Here is an 11,961-nt window from a genome sequence, read left to right as displayed (position 1 = left end):
AAATGCCACTATGTACCTGGAAAACGGATAATGCTGCCCCTTTAAAACTGTGCTTCCTTAGCAAGTGTAGTGAGTGAGCTCCTTCAGTTTACACACTATAAATATCCATGGCTATCTGATCACCAGCAATATTTCAAGGTATTTCTCTTGTATGTAGAGCAAATGTGTGATGCAGCTTCTTTCAGCCAGCTGATCGGCAGTTTTCAACAATACACAGGGTGGAAAACTCCATAATTTTCACACAAGAACAATACGACTGAAAGTTTTAGCCATTTTAAACCGTAACTTGTGATTTGAATCATTTCTGCGGTTGTCCATTGGACTGTTCTTATCGTTCCAGTGGTTTTGTGGGCCGTCACAGCCACAGGATTAAAGAGCAGAGAGGTCCGTCCTGTGAGTGTTATTCTCAGGCGTAATCTGTAAAATGAAAAGAAAAAGAAAAAAAACTGCCAATTTCACTTTTTTTTTTTTTTTTTTTTTGAGTAATGGCCAGTTGGGAGTTTAGCTCATGTAAGCCGTAAACGGCTGATCAGTGAAATCAAAGCCTCATTTTGAAAACGTAAAACCTTGTTGCGTTTTAAATTCTCTGCACACAAGCCGGGTCTCGTTTACAGGAACCTTCCGGAAAACGTTGCTTAGACCTCAGAGGTGAAGGTGTCTTGCTGTGATTCAGCTGTTCCAGAGGCAGCCCTCATAGATTTTGCGTTGTGAAACAAAGCGCGGGGGCAGTAGAAGTGCCACATGATAGAAAACGAAGTTAAATGTGCTTTTAGCTTCTCCCAAAGCAGCCCTGCTTAGAACACAAAGGTCAGTCCTCGAGATTTCTGGAAGAGAGAGAGAGACAGAGAGATGCTGCAAGTGCAAAAACATTTTAACGCCACAAAATGACTGCAGAGGAAAAGGAAGTAAGTTTCCCCTCAGCTACAAGCAGAAAGTTCATTCTGAGAAATTCTCTGCTGTATGAAACCATGGTATCGTTTTTATTTGTTTTTTTAAAAAAGTTCATTCTCTACCAGCTCAAACTGTAACGCCTCCTGTTCCTACCTCAAGAAAGACATGGCTATAATGTTCCACAATTTGTCGGCTTTCAAAGTCTCCTGCGCATAAAGTCCTAAAGTGATGAAAAGTCCGATATCATGGATGTTTTCTCCATCCACTTCCTGTTCACGTTTCCAGCTCTTCCTGACCCCTAAATATTAACGTAAACATGAAATAGCTTCACAGTTTTAAACAGCACGGCCTTCTACATGCAGGATTTACTTTTCCCGGTTCTTGCCAACCAGTGGATGCGTTCACACGCTGAAACTGGGAAGTAAACACACATCCAAATCGGTCCGTAGGTAATAAAATGCCCCAAAGATGTGTATATTTCCGCACACGATGACTGTAGAGCTGGGCTTAGTGCTGGAACAAAACCACTTTGATGCAGCTTCTGCCCTTTAACATGAATCTTACCAGACACTTTAAAAACAAAAGCTGCTCTTTTTCATATGTATGATCAACATTTAAGGGTAAAAATGAGTGCATTTGCATTAGGAAAAGGTTCAAAAATATAATAATTGACAACCATTGAGGCCAAGCCAATGCTTTAAGCCACCGAGGTGGTTAAAGCTGACGCGCTGATTACCTTGTCAGCTGAATTAAAGTCAGAGCCGTCTTTGATCGTCGTGCAGCTCATCCATTTATTCATGCCAGGAATGTATCTTTTACAACGACTCATCCATCAAAACACCTGTCGACAGCGTCTAGCGTTCAGCAGTCTACAAACTGTTTCCCCCTTTCCCTGTGTTCACCAACAAAGGTTCCTACCAAACAGACCGCATATGTGACCAAATACCCATTCACAAATACGTTCATTCTTAATCTGCTCCTACAGTCACTATGAACTTTCAAAACAAGTCTTATGAACGTCTTTTTTTGGAAAAGGGTCAAGCGGGGCGATAAGATCGGGATTGGGTCGCTCAGACTGCAATGGAAAAAGTCCTGGATATTTGTCCCTATACGAGTCCCATTCGGGGAAAAAAATAAAAAATAAAATAAAAAATTTGGGTCGCATTTGCCTCCTGTGTGAATGGAGCCTAAATTTCTTCAAAAAAGGTTCTAGTTGTTATTGCCATAATTGCTCTTTTGGATAAATGAATTAGTTTTTGGAATTTGAACTGAATTTGAAACTTTAACATGCTGTCATTTATACTTCATTATTCGTCTTTCGGTTTGCTCTGCAGAGCAGCGGGAGACGTTTGAGAGATCCAGGAGGAGCTCAGAGGAGGCCTGCGGCTCGGCCATGTTGAGAGGAGCCAGATGAGGCGGCGCAGTCACCCAGGAAGGAAGTCTCCGGTGTGACTCCATTAAAGGTCTACCGGGCACGACCTGCTGGGCACAAGGAGGAGGCTGGATGGGATCTGCGAGGTGGAGCGAGTGATCAGGGTCAAACATCCTAACAGGAGACAGAAAACGAGTGATGGTGTAACCAGAAATTGACAAACACCGAATGAAAAGAAACATACATCTGGATTTTTTTATTTTTATCGCTGTTTGAAGCCAAATCAGACCAACTTCCTTTTGTTTTAGGTCGGTTAGAAATACCAAAATCCTGCTGTTTGCTAGATGTCACATAGGGAGAAATAATATGTCAAGAGATTTGTCTATTATACGTCTATTAATATTTTGACAAAGAAAAGTTTACATTCAGAATGATCGCTGTCTCTTTAAGTTGTGACGGAAAGCCCAAATGATGTCAAGTAACACAATAACCAATTATGTTGAGAACAGAAGACAAGCAATCAAGATTTTCCGATGCCATCATCGAAAGTGATCATCACCAAATATTAGAATGAATACTAGCATGAATCAACGTTCCTGTTGTTGTCAACCAAAGGCCATTCTAAACATTGTGGGGGGATTTAGCTTCACTTTTCCAGCATCTCTGCAGTTTTCTGGAAGTTTCTCTTAGATTTGTAGCGTATAAAAACTGAATGATGCTTCTGATCTCAGAGAGTTGGAAACGTCTGATAAGGTTAACTGACACGCGTTGGGTGAACTGGAGGCACATCTGTGGCTGTATTTTAAGGTTCACTGCTTTCTTGTTCGACACATTTGGAAAGTCCAAGAAAATCTGCCAGGATATGAGGAAGTAAGCTGTGGAGATGCAGAGGTGTGGTTCGTCCTTGGGAACAATTTCCAGATGCTTGAAGGTGCCGCTTTCACTTGTTAAACAACTATAAGTAAGAATAGATGAGAATGTCCAAACATGTCGGGAAGGAGACAGGTTCTGTGTACTTGGTCCAAAATGTGGAAACTGACCACGGAACAAAACGCAAAAATCTTGTGACGATACTCCTGAAGCAGGTGAGAGCAACATATGCAAAACTTTTTTGTTATTCGATTAATGTCAAAAATCCACAAGTTCGAAATCACGATGTTTCCATTAAATAAGAAACGCAATTAAAATCACAGGTGAATAAGTTTGTTTACACACATAAGTCATTAAAAAAACATGCTCCGCCATCAGCCTCTAATTACTTCCGGTTTTCTTCTTTGTGGTTTGCTCAAGAAGTAACATCTGGTTGTTGATCATGTGACTTGTTACGGGGAAAGAAGTGTGTCCATTGCAGTTTTGTGAGATAGACCAATTTCGATTTGGCCAAAAAAGCAATCTCATCCTGGTGCCAAAACTTATTATTATAATTTTTTTTTAAGTTCTTTTGTCATGTGTCCATTAAGCTAATTAGTTTTGTAATTGTCAAATTACGCAATTATATGGTCAGTGGAAACGCAGCTACTGAAAAAAGAGCCAGATTACAGTTTGCAAATGCACACAGGAAGAGAGATTTTCATTTTTGGAAACATCTCTTGTGGTCTAATGAAACGGAATTTGAGCTATTTGCCCATAATGGCCATTGTTACATTGTTTATTTTATTTATACATTTATAATTTATTGTCAAATAAATAACAGATGAAAAAACTTCACTTATATAAGGGAATTTATTTTTTGCTCGTGCTGTGATCAGAATTTATCGCGGTTTCGTGATGGCACCGCGGTTTTGTATCCCCCGCACCGAGGAACGTTGAGTGACGATTAAAGCCTCCATGATTGGCGTTTTCCCTGCCAGCATAAGCATCGCTTCTGCTCTGACAGACAAGCCTTCATTACTGCCGTCCCCTCGCCCAGCAATATTATTATGTTTACTTTCAGCAAACATGCCACTGTCGGCCTGCTCATTACCATAAATACATCCTCTATCAGCTGACTGACGCTGTTTGTTTTCGTCTCTCACCGGGAACTCTGAGCTCACTGGAATCTCATCTCCCAAAGTGTCTCAACATCCAGGTTGGGGCGCGTGCGGTGGCCTGCTTATGACAACATCCTGTCACGCTCTCAATCAAGCCCTGTTATTTTGAAAGCCGCACCTGGGAATTTCTTTTTTCTTTTTTTTTTTAAGTACATCCCGTGAGTTGTTGTTTTAGGTTCCAGTCTCCTCGGCGATAACAGTCATTTTCTGAAGCGTGCAGCGCAGAAACCGGGAGGCTTTATTGACATTCCTTGCGGTGGCTCTTGTCTTTTAGCGGCGCACTCTGCAGAGCCGCATTCCAGTTTTGCATTGATCAATATTTTATATTATAACAGCCCGAAAGACTCCGCGAGAAGCAAAAGATCCGAGTGACGGGCGGAGGGAGAGTTGTACCCTCTGATGTCAAACCTGGTCTGGTTTTGTTGTTTTCAGCTCATTACCTCGGTTTTATTGTGCGTCTTCAAGGGTTTGTAGTGTTTTAGTTTTAGTTTTAGTTTTTTCGCTTGTTTTGTCTTTCTTTTTTGGGGGGTTGCAACAGGCAGAAGGGCTATGTGTTATGCCATGCAGAAATTATAGTGAAATTAATGACAACGTTTTAAAAAACTGAATTTTTTTTATTTAGATTACCTCAGTATCAGTTACTCTGTAGTTTGGTTATCGTTTTTCTTTAGTGTATTTTCATCGAGGTTTTCAGTGCAAAATATAGTCAATGACTTTATGTATATTTTTATATGTATTTCAAATATTCAAGTTTGATAATTGGGAAACAACATAACCAATATTCTTTACAGCTTTCTACAGATTTGATCTCTTGTGTATTTTATTCCCAGCAGTGAAAGGCGTATTGATAGAAAACAACAACAACAACAACAACAACAACAACAACAACAACAACAACAACAAACAAACAAACAAACAAGCTGCGATTTAAATCAAAGTGTGTAGGACCCGGGGAATTTCTGTGCCTGAATGATTGTTGTGCTGCCCCCTAGTGAACAGAAATATGAAGCGCTGCTGGTTTAAAGGAGCTCGTTCCTGACGCTCTTTGAAAATGTACAATTTTCTACATTCTAGAAAGAATTTCATGGGCCCATCCCACATGCTCACCCCTGCTGCTACAAATGTGAACTGTGAACATGATACCTTTTTAAATCTGTACAGATATATATATATATTATTCAGTGTTTTAAGAATCACTCTGAGGGGGCTGAAGACCTTCCTCTGCCTCTGGAGACGGAGCCAAATACAGGGATGTTATCCACTCATTAGTCATCGTGATTGACTGCAGCTGATATTTTGTCTTTGCCAGCATTAAAAATGATTTGTTCAACTCCACACAGAGTGCGAAAACCTCCTAAGAAGGAGTGAACACACACTTTTTGGATTTCTTTTTGAAGCAACTTCTGGATAACTAAACTCTAAGACCGGCAGGTCCAACAAGTGTGCGTGAGAACAAATAGTTCAAAGTGACACACACCTACGGTTTATGTTAAAATGCCCTTTTTGTTATTGTTGTTCGCCTTGTGCCACCTCCGAAACTTAACGTTTTTGAGAGCATTGTGGGAGTGTTTTTGTGAGTCATTGTACATGTTCGGGTTTTGCGCGAGCGTGGTGTGTAAATACATGCTAACAAGTGAAACCCCTAGCACACACTTCCACGCTGTTTCAGGCTGCCGCAGAAGTGACTTCATGAAGTGATGCTCCAAACAGCCGGGTTCACGTCACTTTTAGCTAAAGAAAGCTCGATGCTTTCACACAAACATTCCTTGCACGAGGGAAGAGTCTCCCGACCTCATCCTGCCGCTCAGCTCGGCCTGCCTGGACTTTGGCTTTGTGTTGTTGACACGAACAGGCATCCGGCACACATCCTGTTGGGGGAGGAGACTATCAAAATCAATGCACACAAAAGTCATGAGATCCACAAAAAAAAAAGAGAGAGCTGATTTAAGCCAATGGAATGTTAGTTCATCTCGGTGGAACTGTGTCGTTCAGCCATGTAGTCTGCTGGCTACATGGCTGAACGACACAAAAATCCCCTAAAACCACTTGGTGTGTAGCATTAGTGGTGGTACATAAACTGCCCTTAAAGGTATTCTGGAGACAGTATCCAAATGGCAAATTCAATAAAACCAACAGGAAAGTAGAGTTACAAAGCACCAGCAGCTTACAGTTTAACTAGAGAGTATAAGAACTTGGATTTTAAAGGGGCAGTATTATGTGTTTTCCAGGCAGATAGTGACATTTCATAGAATAATCAAGTAAACAATGTGAACTTTGGTTCTTCTAAAAATGCTGGATGTATCAATTTCAGATAAATGTTGCTCCCTAATTGAACGCTTCAAAATTGGGGCTCTGTCCCTTTAAGAAACTCCTGCTGTTTCTGAAGCTCAGCCCTCCTGAAGTCACTACAACATTAACCCTTTAACAACATTTTTACCAGCATTGCATTGAGAAGTAGCTCCTATAATGAGCTCAGCAGATGATCAGATCCACCAGGTGTTTGCTAATTGCTGCTGGCTAGTCTGAAGGAGCTGAGTGGGGGAGTCGCGGGGGAGGGCTGCTCTTTAATGCAAAAGTTCTGCTTGGAAACTTTCGCTCCGAAGAGGAGCTTCATCCTTGAAGGCGGCGCCAGGTCCACTGGGGTGTTTTCCACACCCAATGGTCGCCACGGGAGATTGGAGGATTTCTAAAACATGAATGAAAGAATCAAAGCAACCCTAGACATTGGTTCTATGTAATGAAGTGGAATCATTTAGAGAGTCCCTTTAGCAATATCCTAACTACGAAAAGGTTTATTACCTAATTTACCAGCTGCATCTACATCTAATTCTGGGTTATGAAATTAAGATTGAATCATGTCTGAATAAGATCTGCATTCAGCCTCTACTACTGATCTCAGGTCTGCTGCGACTGCTTTGCAGGCCGGTGAAGAAGTTGGTTGCCATGGAGACTGAATGCAGGCTGCAGAACAAACATTGCTGGGGGTTTTTTTTCTCCCTGTTGGCTGAGTGAACGCTTCTTCTCACATCATAGCAGATGTTTTCTAACGCAAAGGAAGCAGAGCTTCCATTCATAATATACTTTTGTAACACACATTCTAGTCATTGCTGTCTGTCTCTTCAGCAGTGGAGTCTTGTGCAGTGTATAATATAAAACCCATGATAGACAACAATGACTTTGAATATATGAAAAGGGAAATAAATTGACCAAACAAACAAGAGGTAATTCCTCAGTTTTTAACTTTACTGTTTTGCTTCAACGCTACAGATTCTGGTCATCTCAAATAACACAAATGAGCATCTCTGTTGTGCAAACATCACTTCATGACATCCCATTTGTCTGGAGAGAAACAACACCTTAGAAAGCAACCAAACCAACAAAACAAGATGAAAAAAAAAGAAAAAAAAAAGCAGATAGCCACCAGCTGACGTGTTTATCTCTTTCCGCCTGCTGCTCATGCGTTTGAATCAAGCTGCCGAAAATCAAGAATCACCAGGATGGGCACTATCTTTCTGCAGCTTGCTGTGTGTCTGTGTGTGTGTGTGTGTGTGTGTGTGTGTGTGTGTGTGTGTGTGTGTGTGTGTGTGTGTGTGTGTGTGTGTGTGTGTGTGTGTGTGTGTGTGTCAATGGAGCTGGCAAAAAAAGAGATACAAGAAAAACAAAGGACGCAAATACACGGAAACAAGCGACGTAGGGCCGGATTCAGGAGGCGGATTTTCTAGCCACAGTAAACACTAAGGGCCTCTTTCCACAAACACACACATGTCCACACACACACCCACACACACACACACACACAGCTGCCAGCCAGGAGAGAAACACATGCAAATTTATGTCAAGTAACACAAACTATTTTCATAGTGTGTGGGGACAAATTTGAATAAAGTTGATGAACATCTTTGATGTGGATTTTTCTATGTAAGAGCTGCAGTGTGAGCTTCCATGTTGTTTTGGATAGAACCATTCATTTCCATCCAAAACAACGACAACACTCAATAGGTAAAAAGATAAAAATAAAAGAGCATGAATGTAAAAACTCGGATTTGAACCAATGAAGCTTTACAATGAGGATATTGGATCTTTTGGAATGTAATGTGAAATGTACAAAAATATAGATCCCATACTGTTATTGCTAAAAACAAAGAACACCTCATCATTCACCCAAACATGGCAAAGATTCATCTGTCAGAAAAAACTTTCTACATCCAGGTCATGCTTCCATAATTGGCTTAGAGGAGAGAGACCGTCTTCTAGTGAACTCCTATCAACCAGCAGCACGGATCTTTTGTGAACATCTCTGTTGTCAACTGGAACCTTCAGAATGACCTCTGAACCTGTTGAGTCTGAAATTTGGTGTTGCACCTCTTGACATTGGGCTGAATTTGTTGCATCGCCCCCTACTGGAAAGACAAATGGTGATTGTCATTTGCTTTGTATAAGTAGCTCTTTGGTGCCAGTCTATGCTCTGCTTTGTCCGGCTATCGAGAACTGATTCCATCCTGGGGGTGGACTGTGTTGAGATTTTTTGTTGTTGTTTCAAGGTTTTGTTTTGGCTCTAGTGGTAACACGGGAAAGTAGGTAAACGCAGAGAGAGGGAAGACAGGCAGCAAAGGTCACCAGCCCAAGAATCGAACCTGCGACAGCCGCATCGAGGACCAAGAATTCCTTATGTGGGGTGTGCTTAAATTTAAAATTTTACCCAATTGCTAACGTTTGGCCTTGATCTTTAATACGCCAGTTCGATCCTATGAAGCTTATGAAATTGCCTACAACTGTGGACAACCATCGTCCCCTGCAAAGAGAGACCGAACCAAGTGAGCCATTGCTAAAAGATCCAGCAGATTAAAAATTTTAAAACAGCGCAGAAAATCAACATCACTGTTCACAATGTCTGCTTCTGTTCACTGATTGGCCCGCTTCAAATCCTACCGGAGACAATCCATGTTAATTGGAGAATGGCCAGAAGGAGCACTGAAAACAGATTAGAATCGATCAGAATTTGGTGCTTTATTATTATTATTATTATTATTATTATTATTATTATTATTATTATTATTATTCTCACTTTGCATTCGTTTTCATGCATCAATCTTGGCGTAGAATCTGTTTTTACAAACCCCTCGGAGCTCGTTATCATCTATAATGACTTTTAGCGAAACTTTGTAATCACAAGAAAAAGGCAATGAACTAATAGTTTGTTTTTCAATGTCCATTCCTTCAAATCTCAATTTAAAGCTAGCGGTATGGTGAGCAGAAACTTCTGTTACAAAGATAAATGCCCAGCGAAGACTACACAGTCCTCCCTTTGTTCTCTCTACATCGGGGTCGTAAGGTTTTCAGAGAAACCTTGAGAATCCGAGCTCTTGTCTACAATCCACCAACATCTGCCGAGTGAGCGGCAACAACAATCTCCCGTGGCAGAGAAATTCAGAGGGAGGTTCTGAGACACAAAAACCCGACACAGACGCAGACATATCTGGCACTGTTCTCATCCATTGTGTTTTATGTAAATCAGGGGTCCCCAAAGTGGGTCCTGGAGGGCCGGCATCCTGCATGGTTTAGTTCTCACTCCCTGGTTTAACGCACCTGGATCAAATGGTGGCTTGTTAGAAGGCCCAAGAAGAACACTGACATGCTGAGAAGGTTGTTGGTGCCACCAGGGAGAGAACTAAACCATGCAGGATGCCGGCCCTCGAGGACTGACTTTGGGGACCCCTGCTTTAGAGCGTGAATTTTGTACTCTGTACTCAAAAGAAACCAAAGTCTCTCTCAAAAAAAGAGAGACGTGGAATTTTTGGTGTTAAGATTTTCTTCTCCACAACCCTGACAACTAAGAGTGTAAGAAAGTAATCCCAGAGGGAGTTTTTGTTTTCTAAGTGTAGTGAGACAGACTGAATCCTAACATTATAAACTATTGTGTTATTTATCACAAGGTTGCTATTTATATTGTGGAAATGGGGAGTCATGCTGTGCCATTGTCTCTGTAAGAAGCTAAATTTCTGAAATGTCACAAAAAAAAATATATTAAAAATATTCAAAGATTCAAGGAGCATAAACACTTTTAGAAGGCACTGTGTCACACAAAATACTCCAATAAATGTTTTTTTCAGTTTGGTATTGCGTCTATTTGTGACAATCAGAATATCTTCTTTTACTGCATTCACTCATTTAAAAGTTAGACATACTGGTTTGCCAGTCGTTTGTCAAAGTGAAGTATGTCAACTAAATAGAACTAAAACAATCAGAAATTGTCCAGGTCAGAATGAACCTGGACAATTACATTAAACAATAACGTAAGTGTACAAAATAACTTCTGGGTTTCAGGTACTTTACGTTTTTAAATGTGAAATTTTGATAAGAATAAAAAGAGGTTTACTACAGTAAGTTTCATATTTTCTTTCATACTTTGAGCACCCAAACAACAAAATGAAGAGAGAAGAAAAACAAGCTTTTTCTCTCTCTAGTAAATAATTTGAGGGTTTTCCACAGCTTTCGAATTAACTCACATGGCCAAAATAAATGGGAATCAATTTCTGGGCTATCAGAACAGGAAAGTGAAAACCATGTCAAAATGAAACTGTAGATGTGAAAAATCAACGTCAGAAAAAAAATTGTCAGGACTCTTCGGTGAATAAACTTGTACTGTTTAAAAACCACAAAATGTTTGTAAAATACTTTACACGTGCAGCAGCTAAATTTTGTAATTAAAAAGCCTTTTAGAAAGCCTTACTAAACCTCATAAAAACCCTTTTCTGCTTGACTCTGTCTCCCTCTAGTGGAGACTGAAGAGGCGATGCGCTCACTATTTGTTTATCTGTCGGTCTTCAACCTATTTGGCAAATGTTTCATCATAATATGGTTATGTAATCATCTCTTACGACTTCCAGGTGGTCACTGGTTTAAAAAAAAATCATACCAAGAGAGGATGAATCCTGAACGAAGCAGAGATGCATTATCTAACCTGGCTTAGTTTGGACGTTTTCTAATTCATTAACTGTAAAACTTTTGGAGAATTCTTCGTGGACTTAATGGTGTGTTAGTTATATTGTAATTTAAATAGATGTTTCAAAAATGAATCTGTTTCCCAGACATTTTCCTGTTTGTTTTATGTTTTTTTTTCCATCTTCTCGCCTCTCACAGAGGGATGAGAACGTTGTTGTAAAACTGGCCACGAGGGGGCAGTAGAGTCACATGTTTTCATGTTGACCAAAGAATATGCAAAGTGCTCTAAATCTGTAACTTGTGCGACTGAGGAAACCTGAGAACATGGCCGAGATTTAAAATATTTGATTTGGTTTTCAAAGCTGAACTTTGGTTTTAGAGCAATGATTAAATTATTCAGCGACGAAGTGTTCAGTATCACGTCTCAGCCAGGCTGCTGTGCGCCCCCCAGTGGCTCAATGAGTGCTTTTCAGCCATTGAGCCCTCTTCAAAATCAACAATGTCGGACGCTGGGTGTTGGTCAGACATATGAAGCAAAGAGTATGTTGGAAGTAGGAAGTGTTACCACAGATTTGCTGGTGACTGATTACATCATTCTGTTCACTTGATCAGGGATGAGTAACAGTTTTAGGGTTTTTCAAAATGATTTTTTTTAAAAAGGAAAATCTTCGAGGTCATGCGCTGAAGGGTCGAGCGGGCGACCCGTATATGGAGGCCTCAGTCATC

Source organism: Gambusia affinis, linkage group LG08 (genome assembly GCF_019740435.1).
Source record: "Gambusia affinis linkage group LG08, SWU_Gaff_1.0, whole genome shotgun sequence".
Classification (NCBI taxonomy): Eukaryota; Metazoa; Chordata; class Actinopteri; order Cyprinodontiformes; family Poeciliidae; genus Gambusia; species Gambusia affinis.
The sequence above is the reverse complement of the archived record's forward strand: the minus strand, read 5'-3'. Positions refer to the sequence as shown.